Here is a 27,911-nt window from a genome sequence, read left to right as displayed (position 1 = left end):
AGAAGCAATTCATAGCGACTTATTTTTTTCCTCCTCTAATTTATATTTCATTCTAGATTCTCCAGAGGGAAAGAGCAAAAATAAGTAAAAATATCATTTGTTAAGTGTCAAAGCAAGACTGCTTAGTTATGGGTTGTGTGATATTGGATCTGAATCCCTATTTCACTAGTAAAAAGTTGCTTGTGGATGAATTAAGAAAAATAAATATATTTTCAAAATAGAAATCTGGAAGGCATCAGAACAGTTCAAGTGACAGACATTCATTGACTTGTTTGTCTTTCGCAAAGTAGAAACATATCTTGGCCAAAATTTTTGTGTCAGCAGTTCCTAATTTGAGTTAACGTATTGAAAAGTATGAGATACGATTTTGTGATAACTGCCTTTGTGAGTTAAGCCCAGCACCTGAAGAGTTTGCTGGGGTTTGGGGGAGGAGGGGTCTGGGTCTGAGGAGGAATGGGAAGAGTTTAAAGCTCGTGAACCATCACTGATGAGAAGATGAGAAGGATACTGAATAACCCTACCTGACAATCTGGTAATGACAGGAGGTACACTGGCCTGCAGCCAGCTTTTCCGTCTGTGATTCCACTGATCACAATGCCTTTATTGCTCACGTCAGTGAGTTAAGAAGATGTGACTGGGGAGACCCAGTGAAGCAGCTGTGTTAGTACCCAAAAATGACAAGCTCCCTTTTGTGGATCACAACAGTGAAATCCACCTTCCTAAACCTCACACACACACGTGACTGGGAACATCCTAATTTCTCCGTCAGTTCGGTATCTCTGTGGTTTATGACCTTGTGGAGGGTTTCTTTATTGTTCTCTGCCTTTCAAACAATCCATTGGCCCCCCTTCCCAATGTTTTAGCAGTTGCTAAGTGTGACTGCTCTGAAATGGTTTTACATCTTCCCCCTTTAAAATATTTCCTTTGGCTTTTATCAGTAGAGCCAAATCACGTGAACCTTAGAGAAGGCAAAAAAGTCAAAGAACTATGCCAACTGGACTGCTGGGGAAAGTTTTACACATTGGGCTGCAAACTGTGATCTGTGTAGTGTAATTGAACATAGAAGTAATGCTGATAACAGGAAAGAGGAGGAAACTATTCTGTGAGACGTTGGGATAATGTGTGTGTGTATGTGTTAGAGAGAGTGAGAGAAAGACCGGTAATGTTCCATCTTTCAATTCCACGGACTTGCTTCAGTAGTCTAGTGCATTACTTCCTTGGGACCATGAGGCACTTAAATCACACTCTGTTAGCCTCATGTCATAAAGAAATTGAAAATGGGGAGTTCTGAGTTATAATAGGCAGGTTTGATGAACTTCATGAATTCTCTGAATAGGTCAGAGCCCTACGCTAGGTAGGACTTTGCATTTTCTTTTACAGTAAATTGCCCTGCACCAGAGTGAGAAAGCATGTCATATTTTATTACTAAACCTGGGAACTCAAATCAAGGATCAATGAGACTTCAAAAAGTATACTTATTAAGAGTTGGCAGCAGTATGCAAGGCCGCAAAGCTTCAAAAGCTTTGCCTTGCTTTTGCTGTTTTTCTCAACTTTTTCATTTCGGACTGTCTTTTCTCAATGTTTCCACAAATATTAGAAGAGGCAGTTACCAAACCCAGGTCCTAGAATCAAATCAACCTAAAATTCTCCTAAATAGACATTAAAAAAAAAAAAACCTTTTAAAGAATTCCACTTAAATTATAATATCCTCATTTTTATGCAGATGAAATGGCTATATTATTTACAAATAATTTTCAAATGTACTTAGAACATTGAAAAAATATTTACTTGGACTCATTTAAATTCTTCAAACTTTTCCACAAGACAATCAATTTTGTGATTTTTCTTTCCTATTTTGAGTTTGAATATGTAATGCCTTTATCAATATGCTGTGAAACTAAAAATATCTTTTCTGGTGGAACTCCAAAAATGTTTTATTTCAGTAATCTAACAACATTGAAAATATTAAGAATGTAGAGGAACATTGTTCATACAATATGCTAAATAGGATATGCAAAGCAGAAACCTTCCTTTAATTTTACATGATCTGAATAATTTCATGTTCGTAAGAGTTAATTATTCCATAAATACTTTTTGAAGGAAAGCACAGTTGATTTTAAGAAACCTTGTGATCAGCCAATGTCCACACATTGGTTCATATACATGCACACACATCTATATGTTGGAACAGTCACAGTTGTCTTTTGTGTATTCATTTACACCATTGGTCAAAATAATGTCCTGGTTCTCATACTTAGTTTGCACTATGCAAGTGGAGTGTCAAATACTAGCAGTTAAATTAGCAAGAACATTTTCAGGGAAATTGATTTCTGAAGTCTTAAATCCCTGAAATCACTCAAAGTCCTTGTTGCTTTTCAGGTGCCCCATTAATCTTTATAGGGCTCTATTGACATTGGTGGTGGCTGCTTTCCTGTGTAGTGTTTAGGGCAGATGTGAGCAGAACACCATGGCTCAGGGATTCCGGTCTGATTCAAAAGAATGCACATTAGACCTTTAAACTAAACAGAAAATGATATAGAAGGGATTTGTAAAGACAGGAGTGTAAATTACAACAATGGTGCTGCTATACTCCCTGATGAAGCTGGTTTCATGGAAGAGCTTGTTTCTTGAATTACCTTCCATACCATCTTACGTGGCTTGAAATTTAATAAGAGCTTGCTTCAAAGCAAGGGGAACACTTCTCATCCAAATGCTGCCTCCTCTGGTGAATATTCAGAAGTCTGGGAAGTGTTAGGATTGGAATTGTTTGTAGGCAAAAAGAAGGAAATGCACCTAAATCTTCCAACCAATTTACATAGAGAAAAAAGGTTACCAATGAAATTGCAGCTTCAACCAGTAACTAAAACAGAACCACATAAAATGCTTCAGCGAGACAATATTTTTTTCCCAAACCCAGGTGGACCTATACCAGGTAGTGATTCTACAAAAGGATCCTTTTCTTCTGAAGAAAAAACAAAGGTAAAAAATCACACTGGATTATCAGAGCTATTAACAATAGCCATAGTTCCCTCACAAGGAGGAAGAATGAAAGTCAAAACTACTTAGGAGGATAACCTAAGATGGCAGCTAGGAGAGACAGGACAAAAAAACACCTCTGTGAAAAATACTAGATAAAAGCCAGGAAGTGACCCAGAAAACCAGTTCCAGCAATGTGCCAGCTGGACAAGGTCTGCTAAAACCACAGGGACTGTGTACTTGGTGAAACTGGGAGTCTGCGTTCTAAAACAAACGAGTCAGCCTGCTGAATGTTTGGCAGCCATGCTGCAGTGTGGGGAAACTGTGGGTTGGCATTTGGAGGTGGACTAGTTCTTTTTTGAAAAACCCAAAAGTGGCTGCAGATATAGCAGCAAGAACCGCACAGTGAAGCACAGCAGGAACGGGCTGTGCGAACACCTCAATATCTTGCATGGAAGACAGCCTTTCGCATACCCGCTGCTAATTATCTCAGAGCAAGGCAGGCAGAGGTGAGCCAAAAGGGGAAAATAACCACGCCCCTTGCAGCCATCTTCCTGGAGGGCTGGGAATGCTCCTGCCTGGCGCTGGAGCCACAGCCCAGAGCTGAGCCAAAAAACCCAGTGCAACAGGAAGTGTTTCCAGCAACACGCGCACACGCCACAATATTGGGCATGGACAATAGCCTTTTGTGCACCCCCAGCTAATTGTCCCAGAGCTGGGAAAGTGGAGCTGTGAGAAAAGGGGGAAATTAACGCGCCCCATGCAGCCTCCTTACAGCAGGCTGGGAATGCACCTACACGGCCTGGTGGCCCAGAACTTTCCTTGAGGGACGGCACGCACTTGTGACATAGCACAACCTTCCCTCAGCAGAGACCCTAGAAGGACACGACTTGGAAGAGGGACACACTCGGAAATCCCAGGGACCATACGCCAATACCAAGGACTTTGTGGGTCAGTGGCAGAAACAATCTGTGGTGAGACTGAAATGAAGGTTTAGACTCTTGCAACAGCCTTAAATCTCCAGGAACACCTGGGAGGTTTGATTATTAAAGCTGCCCTCCCTCCCTAACTGCTCAGACACAAACCCCATATTCAGGGCGGACAGTACCAACAACACACCCAAACTTGGTGCACCAATTGGACCCCACAAGAATCAGACCCCCATGCACCACAAAGACAAAGTTGGGGAGAACTGACTTGAGGGGAATAGGTGACTCATGGATGCCATCTGCTGGGTAGTTAGTGAAAGTGTACTCCACCAAGCTGTAGATCTGCAAATTAGAGATTAGGCTTTGAATAATCCTACATATCCTAAAAGAACCCTATCAAGTAAAACAAATGCCAAGAGGCCAAAAACAACAGAAAATTTTAAAGCATCTGAATAAAACAGATGATATGGATAACCCAAACACCCAAATCAAAAGAACAGAGGAGACACAGTACTTTGAGCAATTAATCAAAGAACTAAAGACAAACAGTGAGAGCATGGCACAGGATATAAAGGACATGAAGAAGAGTATGGCACAAGATATATAAGGCATGAAGAAGACCCTGGAAGAGCATAAAGAAGAAATGGCAAGAGTGAATAAAAAAACAGATGAACTTATGGAAATAAAAGAAACTGTTGACCAAATTAAAAAGATTCTGGATACTCGTAGTACAAGACTAGAGGAAGCTGAACAACAGATCAGTGACCTTGAGGGCCACAGAATGGAAAATGAAATAACAAAAGAAAGAATGGGGAAAAAAATTTAAAAAATCAAAATGGACCTCAGGGATATGATAGACAAAATAAAATGTCCAAATGTAAGACTCATTGGTGTCCCAGAAGGGGAAGAGAAGGGTAAAGGTCTAGAAAGAGTATTCAAAGAAACTGTTGGGGAAAACTTCCCAAACCTTCTACACAATATAAATACACAAAGCATAAATGCCCAGCTCGCTCCAAATAGAATAAATTCAAATAAACCTACTCCAAGACATATTCTGATCAGACTGTCAAACACTGAGGAGAAGGAGCAAGTTCTGAAAGCAGCATTAGAAAAGCAATTCACACATACGAAGAAAACAACATGAAACTAAGGAGCGACTACTCAGTGGCCACCATGGAGGTGAGAAGGCAGTGGCATGACATATATAAAATTCTGAGACAGAAAAATTTCCAACCAAGAATACTTTATCCAGCAAAGCTCTCCCTCAGATTTGAGGGAGAGCTTAAATTTTTCACAAAGAAATCCTGAGAGATTTTGCTAGCAAAAGACCTGCCCTACTTCAGATACTAAAGGGAGCCCTACTGACAGAGAAACAAAGAAAGGAGAGAGAGACATGGAGAAAGGTTCAGTACTAAAGAGATCCAATATTGGTTCATTAAACGACAATAAGAGAGAGAGGGAAAAAATATACCTGACATACATAAACCAAAGGATAGGATGGCTGATTCAAGAAATGCCTTTACAGTAAAAATGTTGAATGTAAATGGATTAAACTCCCCAGTTAAAAGACATAGATTGGCAGAATGGATCAAAAAATATGAACCATCAGTGTGTTGCATACAAGAGACTCATGTTAGACACAGGGACACAAAGAAATTGAAAGTGAAAGGCTGGGAAAAAATATTTCATGCAAGTTACAGCCAAAGAAAACAGGAGTAGTAATATTAATCTCAGATAAAATAGACTTTAAATGCAAGGATGTTATGAGAGACAAAGAAGGCCACTACATACTATAATAAAAGGGGCAATTCAACAAGAAGAAATAACAATCATAAATGTTTATCCACCCAATCATGGTGCCACAAAATACATGAGACAAACACTGGCAAAACTAAAAGAATCAATGGTTGTTTTCACAATAATTGTGGGAGACTTCAACACATCACTCTCTCCTATAGATAGAGCAACGAGACAGAAGACCAATAAGGAAATTGAAAAACTAAACAATCAGATAAATGAATTTGATTTAACAGACATATGTAGAACATTACATCCCAAATCACTAGGATTCACTTTCTTCTCCAGTGATCATGGAACTTTCTCCAGAATAGACCATATGCTGGAATATAAAACAAGCCTCAATAAATTTAAAAAAAATGAAATTATTCAAAGCACATTCTCTGACCACAATGGAATACAATTAGAAGTCAATAACCATCAGAGACTTATAAAATTCACAAACACCTGGAGGTTAAACAAACACTCTGAAAATAAATGGTTTATATTGTAGAATGTAGGGGAACTAGAGATAGGGAGCAATTGGTGAAGGGAGAACAATAACCCAATAAGAACAGATGAGCTATCATGGGTGAGTCTAATGTTCTGGGAATGCCCAGGAATGACTATGGTTTATTAACTTCTGGTGGGTGCAGTGGGAACAAGTTCACAGAAATGTTGCTATATTGGGTTATTTTCTTGGAGTAGAGTAGGAACATATTGGACTCCCTTGTTATGGTTTGTTTGAAATGTTTTTTTTTCATTGTATGTTTTTTTTATTTTTTTTATATAGTTTATCTAAAAAAAAAAAAAGTTAATTAGAAGAAAAAAATGAAAAAATATGCAGAGCCCCCTGAGGAGCTGGTGGAGAATGTGGGGTTGCTGGGCTTCCCCACCTTGGTGGTTGCTGATGTGCTCATAGACATAGGGGACTGGTGGTTTGATGGGCTGAGCCCTCTACCACAGGACTTGCCCTTGGGAACACTGTTCCTACAAAGGAGAGGCTAGGCCTTCCTACAATTGTGCCTAAGATCCTCCTCCCAAAATGCCTCTTTGTTGCTCAGATGTGGCCCTCTCTCTCTAGCTAAGCAAACTTGGCAGGTGAAATCACTGCCCTCCCCGCTACGTAGGATTTGACACCCAGGGCAGTGAATCTCCCTGGCAACGTGGAATATGACTCCCTGGGAGGAATCTAGACCCTACATCGTGGGATGGAGAACATCTTCTTGACCAAAAAGGGGATGAGAAAGAAAATGATATAAGCTTCAGTGGCAGAGAAATTCCAAAAGGAGCAGAGAGGTCACTCTGGTGGGCACTCTTATGCACAATATAGACAACCCTTTTTAGGTTCTAATGAATTGTAATAGCTAGCAGTAAATACCTGAAACTATCAAACTACAACCCAGAACCCATGAATCTTGAAGACGATTGTATAAAGGTGTGGCTTTGAGGGATGACAATGTGATTGGGAAAGCCATATGGACTGCACTCCCTGTTGCCTTGTTTATGGATGGATGACTAGAAAAATGGGGGAATTAAAAAAAAAAGGAGAAAAAGGCACCCAGTGTTCTTTTTTACTTTAACTGTTGTTTTTCACTTTAATTTTTATTCTTATTATTTTTGTGTGTGTGGTAATGAAAATGTCAAAAATTGTTTTGGTGATGAATGCACAACTATGTGGTGGCACTATAAACAGCTGAATGTATATTTTGTCTTGTATGACTGCATGGTATGTGAATATATCTCAATAAATATGAATTAAAAAAAAAAAAAAACTACTTAGGAAAGAGTAGGTTTGAAAATTGTTGGAATTACTTCCAGGAAAACAAAGGCTGTATTTAGTTTGTGCCCCAGTTTATCACTTTCAATCTCCATCCTCGTTGTGGCCTCCTTCTTATATTCAGTTCTGCATAGAGCAATTACCAATCTATTCATGAATGTAGCACACACCAACAAGCTCTTTCTGTCCACATATTCTAATCTGTCCACACAATTTAGATGGTGTGGCTCAGAATTATTGGCTATTTACTGAAAATATGAGCAATTCTACAGCAAACATTTAAAATACCTGCAGCAAGAGTAATAACTCTGATGGTGAACAATAAAAGATGATAATGATTGCAGCAATGGAATTATCCCATTGCTCGGGAAATCAGAATAAGTATGTAAAACCTTGACATACAATCCTTTTCTCCAAAGCAGCATCCTGTGAAATGAGAGAAATTAAATATAGACAGAAAGATAAAAAGGATTTACACTGTTTTCAAGGTAATTTATTTTCAGTGCTTACTTTCTCACTTTATTTTCTGTATTAAACTCTATAAAAGCTCTCTTGATTAAGTTCCTGCAAGCAACCCTGAGTGAAGCAGTCTAAAACATACATGGATTTGGTCATAAAGAACATTTTATTTCTCTTGTCAAAACAACAAAAAAAGTCAAAAGGATATCTGAATCACATAAAACAGACTCAAGAGGGAAGGAGAGATGTGTTAAAGTCTTCTAATATCTGACATTCATGGAGAATAACTGGATTAGGGTGATTTAGACATCTATGCTTCAAATTAACCTGAAGAAAATATTCATTTTCTGTTTTAAGAAGTCCTTATGTACTGATTTTACTTGACAGTCTCCCTTTGCGTACACTAATAAAATAGAGCAAAACGCTGGAATATTTAAGTTTATACACCATTGCCAGAAAGGATGTGGATGTTTATATGAATTATGCTATATTGCCACTTTAAATAAATGTTACATCAAAGAAACCTTAGAGGCATATTCACATTGAAAGTTTTCAGTGTAAAGTCGCCTCATATATATATATGCAAGTTTTTCACTCAGTTTAAACACTCATCCACGTAGAGTTCCACTGGGCTGATCCATGACTCTGGTGAACTATGCGGTCCCTCGACATGGACTAATGGAGTGGCACAGAGCTTTTCTGTGGCCAAAAGGATCTTCTTCAAGGAAGCACCACAGCCCATGTTTACAATTTTGGACAAATCCTAAAAATTTCCATGTGCTTTCTAGTTTGCAAAATAAATGCATTTGAATTCATTTAATCCTTATAGCAAGTCAGTGGGTCAGGTCAGTTGGGTAGTGCTATGTTTATATTACCACCGATGGAAAAAAATGTGGATTTGAGGACATTACATGACTTACATAAAGTCACAGATCTGGTAAATGGCTTAGCCCGGCTAAGGATCCCACTCTTCAGGCTCCTAGGTTAAGATTCTTTCCCATGCAAGTTTTTCTCAAACTTATCACCCCTATTTTTTTCGTCTTTTGTTCTATGGACCTAATGTTTTGGAAAATTTTGTCAACTTAATGAAACACATTTATTAATTATTAGCTTCTGTTGCCTTACCTAGTAAATATGGAACCCTGAGATCCCCTCACATCCCTACCACTTTCCCCTGCAAAGACAACCTGAGGGTCTAATAGCCCTTCACACATCGGTGTCAATATGACATCTTTCTTTCTGAAATGCATGAGACCTGCACATGATATTTGGATGAAAGAAGAGGAAATGGAAAATTTGAGCACAATTAACTGCCTAGTTAGGTACTAAAAGGGCAGGGAGGAGAATGAGGATATGGCGTTCTTCATATTTTTTTTTTTTCCTAGCACTGACCTTGCTTCATATATAAAATGAAAAACACTAATGAGACAATGGTCTCAATTTAATGAATAAAGTAAATGGTTCACTGCAGGTCAAATGGATTATTTTTAGTCTTCATAATGAGAAAATCAAATCATTGCCTGATTCCTATGGTCAAATGATGCACAGTTGACTATAAAAATAACTGAACATGACACATAATTTGAATTGTGCTCAGTTAGTGTGCCGGTTTGAATGTACTGTGTCCCCCAAATGCCATTATCTTTGTGGTCTTGTGGGACAGACGTTTTGGTGCTGGTTAGATTTGCTTGGAATGTGCCCCACCCAGCTGTGGGTGGTGACTTTGGTGGGATACTCCCGTGGAGGTGTGACCCCACCCATTCAGGGTGGGCCTTGATCAGTGGAGCCATATAAAACATGCTGACTCAAAGAGACTGAACGGAGTGCAGCTGTGAGTGACGTTTTGAAGAAGAGCAAGCTTGCTAGAGAAGAATGTCCTGGGAGAAAGCCATTTTGAAACCAGAACTTTGGAGCAGATGCCAACCACATGCCTTCCCAGCTAACAGAGGTTTTCCGGACACCATTTGCCATCCTCCAGTGAAGGTACTTGATTACTGATGTGTTACCTTGGACGCTTTATGGCCTTAAGACTGTAACTGTATAGCCAAATAAAACCCCTTTTTATAAAAGCCAGTCCATCTCTGGTGTTTTGCATTCTGCAGCATTAGCAAACTAAGACAGTTAGCAACAACTTGCTTTGTGCTAACACCATGAAAGCATCTTGCCAAAGAGCAGCAACAGCAAACTTCTAGATAGATTTTAAAGAAGTAGCAGGTCAATCCCTAACGGGAATATTCTGACAAGGCAGACTACTCAAAGGTGAATAGTAAAATTAGGGAACCTCTGACTAATACAATTCCGGTCACTCTGTAGAATAAGGAAATACAAATCTATTTTATCAATTACACTCCAAGAAATTCTATTATATCATAAGCTGGCAATTAAATTCATACAAATAGAATTTCAAATATTCACAAAATATATATTGCATGCATGTTAGTTTTGTATTTTCACATTTTCTTTTGCACCTTTAATAGTTCTTATTTTATATAAGAATTCATGCAGTTTAATACCTATTGAGTCACACCAAACTACCTGAGATTCCTTTAATCTTGCTTTGCTATATTGTGTCCTACTATCATGGGCAGTCACTCTTCCCTTTAAACCTTTTCTACATTTATCGACTTGATGAATTCCTATTTATCATTTAAGATCTTCTTTGTGAAGTCTTTCACTATCTTGTCACCTTTCTCCCCACTCCAAGCAGGGCTAGGACTTCTCTTTTCTTTGATCATGTGGCATTTTTTAGATACAGTCCCTTTATTATAGTCTTTTCTACATTTCATTAGCAGTGCACCTACCTCTTCCACCCAAATCCCAGAAAGAAAGGACCATAGTATATTGATTTCCAAATCCTTAGAGTTTAGCTCAATACCTGACACAAAGTAGATATTCAATAAATACTTGTTGTATTTAGTACATACCTCCAAAATAGTGTGAATGATTATTCAGATGGAATAAGATAATTAATGTGGATTACCTGAAAGAGGTCATGCTTAGGAGTCAAATGCCCAGTGCAAATCCCCATTCAGCCTGTGGGAGCCCAGGCAGATCCTGCACCTTTGTCTGTCTCTGTGAAATAATAATAATATCATAAAGATTAGACCAAATATACATAAAGGACCTTCCAAAGTGCCTAATACACAGTTGGGGTAGTGGTGTCATTTCCTTATATGTAGCTCAAAAACTAATAAAACTCTGCTCAGCACATTCTACTGATATTCTTTGACAATGAAAGTCCTCTTCCAGTGTGCTAGGAATATTTTTTAGTACAGGATATGTAACTGGGGAGAAGCTGGGCTGATTCTCATGTTTCAGTTCAAATACTGCATCTGACCACCGTAGATAAAGTCGCCCCTTCCTATAATCATTACTCCTTCACCATTACCTTAATTTGTATTCTTCAGAGTCCCAAAATGCTATTTAAAATTGTCTAAATTAATTATCTCTTTTATTTTTATGACCTATCCCTCCTCTCAACTAAAACCTGATCTCTTTAAAGGCTGCTACATTCTTTCTTGTTCAGTGCAGCATCCTTGGCATAAAACCCTGCTTGGCACATTGTTGGTGTTGGTGAGAAAATAAATAACCAATTGATTGTGTAACTGCTATTTGAAATTATTTTATCAAAATCTCACATTTGCTTTAAATTACAGGCAGAGCTAAATGTGTTTCCATTTTGCAGAGTTCAAAGGCCACACCTGCTATAGCTGTTCTGTGACCTAAGCAGGCATACTCAGTCTCAAAGAGACATGCATGTCCCTAGTACTAATATTCACTTAGCCGTTAATTATGGCATCTCTTAGCAGGCTCATATTACACACTCCCAGTTCAAGGAAAGCTTCATAAGTTCTATACACTTTAAAATACCATTACTATTACTCAGTTTATACTACTCAGTAAGCAGATGAGAAACCGAATTGTCATCTAGTTCTTGAACTAGCATGATAGCTTCAAAATGATACTTCATATTTGTATGGTATTTCTACATGCATTTTCTTGTTTTATTATGGAAATGTCTCTGGACATGATCATGTATTGCTTAGTCATTTTATTTTTCAGAACTAGCTACTGGCCTCTAGCCTGCTTTTTTTATGTAGGTTTGACATATGTGAATACAGATTCCTATTTTACTCTAAATTATGAAATTTTTAAAGATGGTTTGGATTCTTAATTGCATTGATTGTGCTTGCAGTTGGACATGAATAGCAGTCTCTCACTTTCTTTTCTTTTATTACTTAATGCAGTTTATTCCAACTTGGATCCATGGATGACTAAAGTCTGAGCAAAGAAAGAACAAAAAGGCAAGGGGGTTGAGGTTTTATATTATTACATAAATGCATGCATGAACATCTGAATGTTCAAAGTGTTGACTTGTATTTACCACTGACCCAGTCACTGGTGGGTATAAATACATCAGTGCTAGTGTATTACATTGCTTTTGCCTCTTCCCACTTCTACTTATTGATATAGCAGCAAAAAAAAAAAAAAAAAAAAGAAAGAAAAGAAAAGGAAAAAGATTCAATTCTTCAGCAAAAGACTAAGAAATCCAAAGAATACAGGATTATTGCCTGAGAAATACAGTGTTTTCTTTTGCTTTGGATATTAATATGTTTTTAAGTAATACAATTCCTAGAGTTGTCTTCCCTCTATGTGTTTTAATAAGCCCTTATATTTATGTATCCCTTCTGGCAAAAATCAAACAAATACTGCCAACCAGATCAAATATTTGTTGAGAAAAGGATGGTTTATCAAATATTTGTTGAGAAAAGGAAATATATTCATTGATTTCAGGTTTACACACTTGAGTTTACTTATTTTCAGTTTCACATTTAAATTTGAAACATGTATGTTAAATAATTAGGCTCTATTACATTTAAAACCTAGAATACCGGCTTAATCCAAAGTGATAGATGAATTATGTAAATAAAGTATAACTGAGTCTATAACTTCTGAGTTACAGAAATGTTTCTCCTCATTCACTGAATTAGTTCTCAATGACAATTTTTTTAAATCTTCATTTTATTGAGATATATTCACATACCACGCAGTCATACAAAACAAATCATACATTTGATTGTTCACAGTACCATTACATAGTTGTACATTCATCACCTAAATCAATCCCTGACACCTTCATTAGCACACACACAAAAATAACAAGAATAATAATTAGAGTGAAAAAGAGCAATTGAAGTAAAAAAGAACACTGGGTACCTTTGTCTGTTTGTTTGTTTGTTTCCTTCCCCTATTTTTCTACTCATCCATCCATAAACTAGACAAAGGGGAGTGTGGTCCTTATGGCTTCCCCAATCCCATTGTCACCCCTCATAAGCTACATTTTTATACAGTTGTCTTCGAGATTCATGGGTTTTGGGTTGGAGTTTGATAGTTTCAGGTATCTACCACCAGCTACCCCAATTCTTTAGAACCTAAAAAGGGTTGTCTAAATTGTGCGTAAGAGTGCCCACCAGAGTGACCTCTTGGCTCCTTTTGGAATCTCTCTGCCACTCAAGCTTATTTCATTTCCTTTCACATCCCCCTTTTGGTCAAGAAGATGTTCTCCATCCCACGATGCCAGGTCTACATTCCACCCCTGGAGTCATATTCCACGTTGCCAGGGAGATTCACTCCCCTGGGTGTCTGATCCCATGTAGGGGGGAGGGCAGTGATTTCACCTTTCAGGTTGGCTTAGGTAGAGAGAGAGGGCCACATCTGAGCAACAAAGAGGCATTCGGGAGGAGGCTCTTAGGCACAATTATAGGGAGGCCTAGCCTCTCCTTTGCAGCAACAGTGTTCCCAAGGGTAAATCCTGTGGTAGAGGGCTCAACCCATCAAACCACCAGTCCCCTATGTCTGTGGGTATGTTAGCAACCATCGAGGTGGGGTAGGCCAATACCCTTGCATTCTCCACAGGCTCCTCAAGGGGGCTCTAACTATTTTTTTCCTTGTTTTTTTTTAACTTTTTTTTTTTAAATCAACTGTATGAAAATTAAAAAAAAAAAACATGCAATAAAAGAACATTGCAAAGAGACCATTACAAAGGAGTAAGAAAAACACAACTAACCTAACTACTTTACTTCCAACATGTTCCTAGTCTACCCCAAGAAAGTAACCTAATATAGTAACATTTCTGTGAACTTGTTCCTACTATACCCATCAGAAATTAACAGACCATAGTCATTCCTGGGCATCCCCAGAACGTTAAATTTACCCATGATAGCTTATCAGTTCTTATTGGATTATTGTTCCCCCTTCCTTTGCTAGTTCCCCTACATTCTACATTACAAACCATTTGTTTTACATTTTTCAAAGTTCACATTAGTGGTAGCATATAATATTTCTCTTTTTGTGCCTGGCTTATTTCGCTCAGCATTGTGTGTTCAAGGTTCATCCATGTTGTCATATGTTTCCATCGTTCCTTCTTACTGCTGTGTAGTATTCCATCATGTGTATATACCACATTTTATTTATCCACTCATCTGTTGAAGGACATTTGGGTTGTTTCCATCTCTTGGCAATTGTGATAATGCTGCTATGAACACTGGCATGCAGATATCTGTTCTGTCACTGCTTTCCGATCTTCCGGGTATATACCGAGAAGTGCAATCGCTGGATCGAATGGTAACTCTATATCTAATTTTCTAAGGAACTGCCAGACTGACTTCCAGAGTGGCTGAACCATTATACAGTCCCACCAACAATGAATAAGAGTTCCAGTTTCTCCACATCCCCTCCAGCATTTGTAGTTTCCTGTTTGTTTAATGGCAGCCATTCTAATCAGTGTGAGATGGTATCTCATAGTGGTCTTAATTTTGCAACTCTCTAATAGCTAGTGAAGCTGAACATTTTTTCATGTGCTTCTTCGCCATTTGTATTTCCTCTTCAGAGAACTGTCTTTTCATATCTTTTGCCCATTTTATAATTGGGCTGTCTGTATTATTGTCATTGAGTTGTAGGATTTCTTTATATATGCAAGATGTCAGTCTTGTCAGATACATGGTTTCCAAAACATTTTTCCCATTGAGTTGGCTGCCTCTTTACCTTTTTGAGAAATTCCTTTGAGGTACAGAAACTTCTAAGCTTGAGGAGTTCCCATTTATCTATTTTTTCTTTTGTTGCTTGTGCTTTGGGTGCAAAGTCTAGGAAGTGTCCGCCTAATACAAGGTCTTGAAGATGTTTTCCTACATTATCTTCTAGGAGTTTTATGGTACTTTCTTTTATATTGAGATCTTTGGTCCATTTTGAGTTAATTTTTGTGTAGGGTATGAGGTAGGGGTCCTCTTCATTCTTTTGGATATGGATATCCAACTCTCCCAGCCCCATTTGTTGAAAAGACCATTATGACTCAGTTCAGTGACTTTGGGGGCCTTATCAAAGATCAGTCAGCCATAGATCTGGGGGTCTATCTCCAAATTCTCAATTCAATTCCATTGATCTACATGTCTATCTTTTGCCAGTACCATGCTGTTTTGACAACTGTGGCTTATAAGAAGCTTCAAAGTCAGGGAGTGTAAGTCCCCCCACTTGGTTTTTATTTTTTAGAGTGTCTTTAGCAATTCGAGGCATCTTCCCTTTCCAAATAAATTTGATAACTAGCTTTTCCAAGTCTGCAAAGTAGGTTGTTGGAATTTTGATAGAGATTGCATTGAATCTGTAGGTGAGTTTGGGTAGAATTGACATCTTAATGACATTTAGCCTTCCTATCCATAAGCATGGAATATTTTTCCATCTTTTAAGGTCCCCTTCTATTTCTTTTAGTAGAGTTATGTAGTTTTCTTTGTATAGGTCTTTTGCATCTTTGGTTAAGTTTATTCCTAGGTACTTGATGTTTTTAGTTGCTATTGAAAATGGTATCTTTTTCTTGAGTGTCTCTTCAGTTTGATCATATCTAGCATATAGAAACATTACTAACTTATGTGCATTAATCTTGTATCCCACTACTTTGCTAAATTTGTTTATTAGCTCTAGTAGCTGTGTCGTTGATTTCTCAGGGTTTTCCAGATATAAGATCATATCATCTGCAAAGAGTGACAGTTTTACTTCTTCTTTTCCAATTTGGATGCCTTTTATTTCTTTGTCTTGCCGGATTGTCCTGGCTAGCACTTCCAGCACAATGTTGAATAACAGTGGTGACAGCAGGCATCCTTGTCTTGTTCCTGATCTTAGAACAAAGGCTTTCAGTCTCTCACCATTGAGTACTATGCTGGCTGTGGGTTTTTCATATATGCTCTGTATCATATTGAGGAAGTTTCCTTCAATTCCTATCTTTTGAAGTGTTTTTATCAAAAACGGATGTTGGATTTTGTCAAATGCTTTTTCAGCATCTATTGAGATGATCATTTGATTTTTCCCTTTTGAATTGTTAATGTGTTGTAATACATTGATTGATTTTCTTATGTTGAACCATCATTGCATGCCTGGAATGAACCCCACTTGGTCATGGTGTATGATTTTTTTAATGTCTCTTTGGATTCGATTTGCAAGTATTTTGTCGAGAATTTTTGCATCTGTATTCATTAGGGAGATTGCCTGGTAGTTTTCCTTTTTTGTAGCATCTTTGCCTGGTTTTGGTATTAGATTGATGTTAGCTTCATAAAATGAGTTAGGTAGTGTTCCATTTTCTTCATTGTTTTGAAAGAGTTTAAGTAAGATTGGTGTCAGTTCTTTCTGGAAAGTTTGGTAGAATTCCCTGTGAAGCCATCTGGCCCTGGGAAGATTTTTGATGACTGATTGGATCTGTTTGCTTGTGATTGGTTTGTTGAGGTCTTCTGTTTCTTCTCCGGTCAGTCTAGGTTGTTCATATGTTTCCAGGAAATTGTCCATTTCCTCTACATTATCCAGTTTGTTGCCATACAGTTGGTCATAGTATCCTCTTATAATTTTTTTAATTTCTTTGGAATCTGCAGTTATGTCACCTTTTTCAGTCATTATTTTGTTTATATGGGTCTTCCCTCTTTTTGATTTTGTCAGTCTAGCTAGGGGCTTATCAATCTTGTTGATCTTCTCAAAGAACCAACTTTTGGTGATATTTATCATCTCTATTGCTTTTTTGTTCTCTATGCCATTTATTTCTGCTTTAATCCTTGTTATTTCTTTTCTTCTACTTGGTTTAGGATTGGTTTGCTGTTCATTTTCTAGCTTCTTCAGTTGATCCATTAGTTCTTTGATTTTGGCTCTTTCTTCCATTTTGATATATGCGTTTAGTGCTATAACTTTCCCCCTCAGCACTGCTTTTGCTGCATCCCATAGGTTTTGGTATGTTGTGTTCTCATTTTCATTTGTTTCTATATATTTAGCAATTTCTCTTGCTATTTCTTCTTTAACCCACTGATTGTTTAGGAGTGTGTTGTTTAACCTCCAGGTATTTGTGAATTTTCTAAGTCTCTGATGGTTATTGACTTCTAATTGTATTCCATTGTGGTCAGAGAATGTGCTTTGAATAATTTCAGTCTTTTTCAATGAATTGCGCCTTGTTTTATGTCCCACCATATGATCTGTTCTGGAGAAAGTTCCATGATCACTGGAGAAGAATGTGTATCCTGGTGATTTGGGATGTAATGTCCTGTATATGTCTGTTAAATCTAATTCATTTATCAGATTGTTTAGGTTTTCAATTTCCTTATTGGTCTTCTGTCTGGTTGATCTATCTATAGGAGAGAGTGATGTGTTGAAGTCTCCCACAATTATTGTGGAAACATCAATTGCTTCCTTTAGTTTTGCCAGTGTTTTTCTCATGTATTTTGTGGCACCTTGATTGGGTGCATAAACATTTATGATTGTTATTTCTTCTTGTTGAATTGCCCCTTTTATTAGTATGTAGTGGCCTTCTTTGTCTCTCAAAACATCCCTGCATTTAAAGTCTATTTTATCTGAGATTAATATTGCTACACCTGCTTTCTTTTCGCTGTAGCTTGCATGAAATATTTTTTTCTGTCCTTTCACTTTCTTTGTGAAAAAACATTCAGTTTCTTTGTGTCCCTGTGTCTAAGATGAGTCCCTTGTATGCAACATATTGATGGTTCATTTTTTTTTAATCCATTCTGCTAATCTGTATCTTTTAATTTCATTTACATTCAATATTATAACCGTGAAGGCATTTCTTGAATCAGCCATCTTATCCTTTGGTTTATGTTTGCCATATATATTTTTCCCCTCTCTCTATTAATATCCTTTAATGTACCCATACCAAATCTCTTTAATACTGAACCTTTCTCCAAGTCTCTCTGTTCTTTCTTTGTTTCTCTGTCTGTAGGGCTCCCTTTAGTATCTCCATTAGGGCAGGTCTCTTGTTAGCAAATTCTCTTAGCATTTGTTTGTCTGTGAAAAATGTAAGCTCTCCCTCACATTTGAAGGAGAGCTTTGCTGGATAAAGTATTCTTGGTTGGGAATTTTTCTTACTCAGAATTTTAAATATATTTTGCCACTGCCTTCTCACCCCCATGGTGGCTGCTGAGTAGTCACTACTTAGTCTTATGCTGTTTCCTTTGTATGTGGTGAATTGCTTTTCTCTTGCTGCTTTCAGAACTTGCTCCTTCTCTTCTGTGTTTGACAGTGTGATCAGAATATGTCTCAGAGTGGGTTTATTTGGATTTATTCTATTTGGAGTTCGCTGGGCATTTATGATTTGTGTATTTATGGTGTTTAGAAGATTTGGGAAGCTTTCCCCAACAATTTCTTTGAATACTCTTCCTAGAACTTTACTCTTTTCTTCCTCTTCTGGAACACGAATGAGTCTTATATTCGGACATTTTATCTTATCTATCATATCCCTGAGGTCCATTTCGATTTTTTCAATTTTTTCCCCCATTCTTTCTTTTATGCTTTCATTTTCCAATCTGTCATCTTCCAGGTCACTGATTCGTTGTTCAACTTCCTCTAGTCTTGTACTGTGAGTATCCAGAATCTTTTTAATTTGTTCAACACTTTCTTTAATTTCCATAAGATCATCTATTTTTTTATTTAGTCTTGCAATGTCTTCTTTATGCTCTTCTAGGGTCTTCTTGATATCCTTTGTGTCCCATGCTATGGTCTCATTGTTCATCTTTGGTTCTTTGATTAGTTGCTCTAGGTACTGTGTCTCTTCTGATCTTTTGATTTGGGTGCTTCGGCTTGGGTTATCCATATCATCTGGTTTTTTCATATGCTTTAACTGTGTCTCTTCTGATCTTTTGATTTGGGTGCTTGGGCTTGGGTTATGCATATCATCTGGTTTTTTCATATGCTTTATAATTTTCTGTTGTTTTGGGCCTCTTGGCATTTGCTGAACTTGATAGGGTTCTTTTAGGATTTGTAGACCAATTGAAGTCCTTATCTCTAATTTATCAGATCTACAGCTTTGTGGAGTACACTTTCTCTAACTAACCAGCAGGTGGCATCCACGAGCCACCTGTTCTCCATGAGCCAGTTCTCCCCTGCTTTGCCTTTGTGGTGAGTGGGGGAGTGAGTCTTGTGGGGTCCAACTGGTGTACCAAGCTTGCGTGTGTAGTTGGTTTTGCCCGTCCTGTATATGGGGCGAGTGTCTGGGTGGTCAGGGAGGGGGGCTGGCTCTAACAATCAAATCTCCCTGGTGTTCCTGGAGTTTTAAAGCTGCTGCAATAGTCTAATCCTTCAGTTCAGTCCTGGCACAGTTTGTCTCTGCCACTGACCCACAAGTCCTTGGTTTTGGCATATGGCTCCTGAGACTTGTGAGTGGATCCCTCTTCCAGGCCATGCACACCCTGGTCCTCTGTTGAGGGATGACTGTGCTATGTCACAGGTGAGTGCCATCCTCCCAGGGCAGTTCTGGGCTGCTGAGCTGTGTAGGGAGGCTCCCAGTCTGCTGAAATGATGGCTGAATGGGGCTTTGTTAATTCACACTGCTCCACCTTCCCAACTCTGGGACAACCAGCTGAGGGTGCAGGGAAGGCTAATGTCCACGCCCAGTTTTGTGGTGTGTGCGTGTTACTTGAAGCACTTCCGTCACACTGGGTTGTCTGGGGCAGTTCTGGGCTATGGGGCTGGCGATGGGCAGGAGTGTTTGCTGTCCACCAGGATGATGGCTGTGAGCGGACTCCCTCCTTTTCTTGGGAAGTTGTGGTGTTTAGTGAATTTTCTCAGCCACTGGATTATTGCCTTTTGTCTCAGAGCTCTCTTAGTTCTGCTCTTGTCTTGACCAGCCCAAATTGCAAGTCTTTGAGGCTTTCTGTATTGGGCTTCTTAGAGTAATTGTTTTAGAAACAGAAAAAAAAAAAAGATGAAAAAAAAACCCTCCTCACAGATCTAATGGGTTATTGAAATGCTAAGAGACAAAGCAATTAAGGCCATTAAGGAAAGATCCAGGGGGCAGAGAGATCAGTTTTTTTTCTGGATTTGTATATGAGCCTCAGGGCCTGAGCTCTGCCCTTCCCCTTTCTATGTTCATTAGAACTCCAAAAATCCTCTGCTTTTATTTTGGAGTTTTTCTTGCTGTTTTTTGCTATGCCTGTCTCCTCTCTGCTGGGCTGGCTGCTCTCAGATTCTCTGGTGTCTGGTCTCAGTCTATCTATGGTTGGAGTTTTGATCAGTAGAATGTGTTTCCAATAAGAGGTGACACTGCAGTTCTCCCTTCTCCTTCCTAGCGCTGACAGCCCCTCTTCCCACGGGACTGAGCCTGGCAGGGAGGGGCACAGTTCCCCTGGTCGCAAAAACTTACAGATTTCGCTGATCTCAGCAGTTTGACGTGTTCATGAGTGTTGAATGAAGTATGCCCAAAGTCAAATTGCGCTGTGGTGTCCAGTCCACGCAGTTCCTGGCTTTCTACCTACTTTCCTGGAGGAGTAAATAAAACATACAGCTCACCAATCCACCATCTTCTCAATGGTGATTTAATGGGTGAAGGGGGAAAAGAAACATTGACAAGGAAAGTGAAAACCTGGGCTCTCAGAATGAATGAGAATGAAATTTTTCAGATAAACGCCTTTGACTCCATCAATGAAAAAGCACCTGATTTGAAAAAAAAATTAATGTTTAATACTAGAATGAAATTAAATCCCCCAAATCTCTGCTAAAAATTTTATTGCATTTCCAAATTTAACAACTCTTTCAGGGGCTGCTCAATATGTCAGTCACCCTTAATAACTGAATTTTCTCTGAGACCTAGGCAAGTAAGGAGCTTAGAATCTCTAGTCCATGTCTTTGTCATATTAGAAAACATCAACATTTGAACATGTAATGTGATCATGTCTTTCTCAATATTGCTTCTTGATTTTGTGGGCTGAAAATAAGTGCTGATTTTATCTTTACATTAACTTTGTCCAGTTGGATGGCACAGACTGAATTATACCAAACAGGAAGATTTTGGAACTGTGTAACTGCAGGCTGCAGTGACCATTTGAGCTATCCACAGATTTCATGGCCTCTGGATTTGCAAGCATCTCTCTTCACCCCCTGCTTTTAAGTTTCCTGTGCTGTGTTATCTTGCTAAGTGCTAAATACTTCTAGTGTCTGAAAGAAAATAGCAAAACTAAGGCACATGAGATGCGCTATAATTTATTTGTTTGAAGATGGGTATTTGCAAAGTCCTTTAAAGATAAATTTTCACCCCCCCGAAGTAAAAATCATGTGAACGGGTTTCATTTTTTAACTTTATGACAAGTAACTGATGGGATTCACAAGAGGTGTTTAAGTTTGTTGGCCTATGTTAAATAGTGTGTGTTTGGTTACGGACTAATCTATATTTATGTCGACATTAAGCACATTATTTTTTTAGGCCAAGCTCTTTATTTGAAAATACATAAAAGGTTTTAGTAAAATAAATTATTGTACTTAAATCAATTTTCTGTCATTTAACTAATAATACCCTGCCCCTTTCCTTTATCAGATGAGATACTGATGTTAACTACAACAAACAAAGGAGAAGAAAATAAAATAGAAGCGAGTACAAGGGACACTGGCCACAGCCATGTGACCGTTGATGGCTTTCCTCTCAATAAGAGCTACAAAGCCACATTTCTAACCCAATTCACTTTCCTATAGCCTTTTATCAATCTCCACTTGGATTGAAAGGATTCTTCCTTACATGAGGTAATTTTATACAGTATTCAGACTGACAATTTATTTTAAGATATTTTACTTTTGCTCTATAACAAATGCAATACACATTTTGTGGCATGTTTACTAAATTTAGAAAAGAAAAACAAAAGAAAAATATACCCTCATTACCCATCACCATAACAGCATTCCTATTAGTAATTTTGTTGTATAACTTTCTATTATATGTACACATTATTTGCAAAATATTTATCTTTATAAAGATTTTCAAAATGGCACTATATGGTACATTCTGTTTTATTATCGACCTCTAGCTCTTGATAATCTATTATGAAGAAGTAATTCTGATTCCATGAATGTATTTCACCCTATGGTTAGTATTCGCCGTCACAACTCTGCAACAAGCTTCCTTGTGACTAAACCATCCTTGAAGGAAGCCTGATAGTTCTTTTACCAGTGCCCAGCTCATATATTGTTGTCTCTTATTTAATATTGCTGGTACATGTTATGCTTCTTTGACCTGCATTCTCAGATATTTTATCTCCCTAGCAAATTTTTAGTCTCTTCTAGTATGACTACTCTTTGCTTCCATTTGTTCTGGTATTTTCTTCAGGAATATAGATCAAAAGGGTGTTAGATTTCTGTTGCTCTTTCATTTTCACCTTCTCTCTGGTCTTCTATCATTTCTTTGACCCTTTCTCTGCATCTTGGAAGAGTATCATAAACATGTTTCCTACATCACAGATATAGTTTTTTTTTAAATCATGGTTGATTATTTTATTGCCATTTCTAATATAAATTTAAATTATGCTGTGACATTTTCCCCTTTCTTGGACTTTTCAAATTCCCTTTTTATTGCCATATCAAAACATTGTGATTGTTTTTTCATGGAGATCACGTTTACCTTTATTTCCTTAGAGCAAAAAACAGATTCCATCTGTCTCCTGGTAAATATATTTTCAGAAGCCATGCTTTCATTCACTTCTAAAGTGATACATTTCTTTTTTTTAAATCTATTCTTATTTTTTAAAATAAGCTTCACTGATACATAATAGTCATACAATGAAATGCACCCATTTTTGTCAAATGTATACACTTGTGTAACCAATGGCACAATCAGATATAGAATATTTCCATCACCCCCAAAGGTTTCATTGTTCCCCTTCCCACCCAGTCCCAACCACTGATTTGCTTTCGGTCACCATAGATGAAATTCATCTTTCCTAGAATTTTGTTTGTGTGGGTTATTATGATACGAGTTTTGTGTCTGGTGTCTTTTGCTCAGATTCTCAATGTTTGCAATTCATCTGTATTGTTGCATATATTCGTAATTTGTTTCTTTTTTATTGCTGAGTAATATTCCATTGTATGGACAAACCACAATTTATCCAATTTATCCATTCACCACCTGCTTGATGGACATTTGGGTAGTTTTGTTTGCAGTTTTCAGTTTTTATGAACAAACTTTCTATGGACATTTGAATATGGGTCTTGGGACATGCTGTCATTTCTCTTGGGTAAACGCTTAAGAGTGGAATTAGAGGGTTGTATGGTGAGCATATATTTAACATTATAAGAAGCTGACAAACTTTTTTACCATGTGCCATTTTACATTCCCACCAGCCATGTATGGAGAGTTCAATTGCTCTGCATCCTCGAAGCACTTGGTATTGTCAGTCTTTTAAATTTTAACCTTCCTCATTGGAGTATAGTAATATCTGATTTGGGTTTTTTTAAAATACTTTTTTATTTTTATTGTGAAACCTAACACACATACCTAACAGTGGTAACCCTCAAAGTACAATCCAACAAGCAGTCAGAGAGCAAATTGCAAAGAATGTCATGGGTCACAGTTCCACAATTTCAGTTATTTCCTTATTGTAAAATGTAGCAAATATACAGAAAAGTATTAACTCTCAAAGTACAATCCAACAAGTGGTTATACAGGTAATTTCAAAGAATGCCATGGGCCACAGTTCCACAGTTTCAGTTCTTTCCTCACTGTGAAACATAAGGTATACATAGAAAGTTGATAACTTTCAAAGTACAATTCAATGAGTAGCCACAGAGCAAATCTCAAAGAATGTTATGGGTTACAGTTCCACCCCTTCAGCTATTTCCTTCTAGCTATTCCAATACCCTAGCTTCCAAAAATATATATTTATATAAAAATTCAGTATTCGTAGTCCTTTGTTAAATTCTATCTTGTCTGTTGCTACCCATTTCTCTCATTTAATCACTTTCTTCATCTTCAGGGGTGTCTAGACAGAGACCACCCTAACTTGTTCATATTGAAATGGGTGTTGACAGTATGGGGGAGGGGGCTGCATCTGATTGTTCTGAAAGAGGTTGTTGCCTCTGGGTTTTAGGCCTTGCCTGGTGTAGGAACACTCTGGTGGATTTAAGTTTCAGAGAGAAAAACTTAGTAAGGAAACTTTTATAGAATCTCAGATAGGGACCTAGGTACTACTGTTTAGGTTAGGGCTTGGCATACTGTGGCCATTTGGGATGTCTAATTGGAATTTGCATAAGAGGAACCTCCAGGATAGCCTCTTGACTCTATTTGAAATTTCTTAGCCACTGTAACCTTATTTTGTTACCTTTCTTTCCCCCTTTTGGTCAAGAAGGCTTTTTCAGTTCCTTGATGCCAGAGCCAGGCTCACTCCTGGGAGTCATGCCCCACGTCCCAAAGGAGATTTACTCCCCTGGGGTTTCTTTTTACGTATCAGAATCTTTTCTACAGTTTCGATAGAAAACTATAGTTTCTATAGTTTTTCAAGCTTTTTTTTTCAAATGAGGAGAAAATGCCTCCTTTGTATTTTCCCCCAAACTGTTGCAAAAGCATAATACTTATATCTGCTCATCTCTTTGTACCTTATGCTCAGATATGGAGCCTGACGTCAAACCTGAGTCTGGGGGAAGGGGGTGGTGTCTGAGATTGAACAGTGTCCCAGGAAGGAAAACCCTTCTTGCATAATTTCTTTTCTCTATTGATCCTACTTTCAATCACCAGCTTTCATCATCTAAATTTCTGTGCACCCTGGACTCCATTCTAGGTATAAAGTATGGTGGTATCAGTCTTTCTTCAAATTGCTTTTATAGAAGAAAACATTGCTGTACCAGAGAAGAGCTCTAAAGCATAGTGATAAGTCACATAGTCAGAAAAGTGCTCATCTTGAAAAGGCCTTTTAGGAGAAACTGAGCTTGTGTAGGAGGCTATGCATCTGGCCCTCCAAACAAAGACGTTTCAGGATGTTGTTGAATCTCTATAGCCAAAAAATAGATTCCAATGGATTGCTATCCACCAAGAAAGAGGACACAAGAAATAAGTAATATAAATTTCAAGTTTGAAATCTTACCACTACTTTTTGAATGAATAATAAATGGGCCAATGAAAGGAGAATGTTCAATAGGATTCTTTTTTACATTCCATATTTAAAATATGCCAATTTTTTGTTTATTCCTATTTAAATAATCACTTTTGTTGTATAATATTACATTTTCCCTATATCTTCCTTCTCTTTGGCTTTTCTTCCTTCTGACTGACAAAAGAATAAAATCCGCTTAGCTTCAAATTTCTGTTCTTTTTGTTCATATGGTTTTGTGTATATGTATATACATATATATGTCATGGAGGTCTTCTGTATACTTACTAAATTTTCACAAGATTTGTAAGGTCATATATTCATTTAAAAGATTAATTGATGAATGATTTTAAATCATAATCTGTTTAACCTTTATTTTACATTTGAAAGAACATTAAATTTAATTTGGTATTTCCTGGGAACAATAGCAACTGGAAATACACTATAAAATGTTCATATTATGGTAAGTGGAACCATACCAGTAATTCAAATTAACATATATTTTTAAACTAAATTCTAAAATCATATATTATAATGCAAGTTTTACACACTGGCCATTGCACAACATATTGTACAAATTACATTTGGTTTTCTAAACATGCGTAACTAAGAATATTATATCCCTTTAGTTGAGATTCATTCTGTTGACCTGTGTAAAGAATCTAAAGGATCCAAAGTAAAGTTTGTAAGGCACACTAATAGTTCTAGTACCTGGAATTTAATGGAGTTTAATTTACAATTACTTAGTGCCTTGAAATAAAGTGACATATAGATAGATGAACAATCACCAGGAGTGATTACACACAATTATTTATTTCCTATAATCTAGCTCAGTGGTTCTCAGACTTTAGTGTGCAGTCAGAATCCCTAGCCAGCTTGTTAAAACTCGGATTTTTGGCTCCACCCCCAGAGTTTCTGAGGCAGGGCCAATGAACTTTACATTTTTAACAAGTTTCCAGGTGATGCTGACTTTTCTGGCCTGGGGACTACACTTTGATAATCACAGTTCTAGAGTATTCTGCTTCAGAGGAATATTATTCAGAGAATAGTTTTGTTGTCAATGTGATGTTGCAGTAAAAATATAGAAAAAGAATATCTGAGGAAGAAATATAATCACACTATATTCATTATAACGATAATACTTTAACAATTACTGGATCTTTATATTTTACTTGTATAGTATTTTTTTTAATCCTCAAAACAAATCTGTGACTATGGACACATTAACATTGTTTTACATTAAAGGAACTGAAACTGAGTGAAATTAATTTAGAGAACCCAAAGAAGAATCTGTGTATCTTACTTCTAAAGCTGTACTATTTTTAACAATATGCACCAATGGCTACATTTTCTCATTACTGAAGAACATATGACAGTTGCTGCTGATTCATGTCAAAGTTTTAACCTTTGTTCTGTGTATCCTCATCTGCTGCTTTTGAAACAATAGCAATTATAGAAAAATAAGGCCAACATCAGACCTTTGAAAATTTGTGATTCGATTTTCTCCCCTTGCATATATAGTATGTTATTTAGGCATAGCATAGACAAGATGTAATTGTTTTTCTTCTTTGTCTTTCGTTACTAGTGTAGCTGAAACATCATTAGTAAAATTTGGGGATGGGAACTCCATGCATTTCACTTGCTTTCAGAGTCTGTAGAGCTTCTGCAGGTATTAGAAGATGTTTGAAGTGACTCTATTTACCTATCATTTTATTTTTTCCCTCCAGTTTTTAATATCTTTCTCTTGCATCCCAAATGTTCACAGAGGGATTTTATTTACATATTTATTTTTACTTTTTACCTTCCAGTTAATGCTATTTAGGACAGCATTGTGTGTTTATTCTAAAGAATGTATATGAACATTGTGCCAATTTGACAGGGTCACCCCAATTTTACTTCTAGTAGAAAACTTACATTTCCATTTTCCCTTTCCTCCCTTTGGCCAAAGGGATACAAAATAGTGATTTTTTTTTTTTTAAGTAGAAAACATTAGGTTAGAAGTTACCACTACTTTACCCTGTAGGAAATATGTTTCTTTGTTTTCTCTCGCCTTCCTAAGCCAGGGAAAAATTTGGAATTATGGGGATCAACTAGCTTCTGATAAAATTAAAGTACAGGGAGGCGGGGCAAGATGGCAGACTGGTGAGCTGTATGTTTTAGTTGCTCCTCCAGGAAAGTAGGTAGAAAGCCAGGAACTGCGTGGACTGGACACCACAGAGCAATCTGACTTTGGGCATACTTCATGCAACACTCATGAAAACGTGGAACTGCTGAGATCAGCGAAATCTGTAAGTTTTTGCGGCCAGGGGACCCGCACCCCTCCCTGCCAGGCTCAGTCCCGGGGGAGGAGGGGCTGTCAGCTCCGGGAAGGAGAAGGGAGAACTGCAGTGGCAGCCCTTATCAGAAACTCATTCTACCGATACAAACTCCAACCATAGATAGACTGAGACCAGACACCAGAGAATCTGAGAGCAGCCAGCCCAGCAGAGAGGAGACAGGCATAGAAAAAAAACAACACGAAAAACTCCAAAATAAAAGCGGAGGATTTTTGGAGTTCTGGTGAACATAGAAAGGGGAAGGGCCCTGAGGCGCATATGCAAATCCCGAAGAAAAGCT

The sequence above is a fragment of the Choloepus didactylus genome, chromosome 16, assembly GCF_015220235.1.
Source record: "Choloepus didactylus isolate mChoDid1 chromosome 16, mChoDid1.pri, whole genome shotgun sequence".
NCBI lineage: Eukaryota > Metazoa > Chordata > Mammalia > Pilosa > Megalonychidae > Choloepus > Choloepus didactylus.
The sequence above is the reverse complement of the archived record's forward strand: the minus strand, read 5'-3'. Positions refer to the sequence as shown.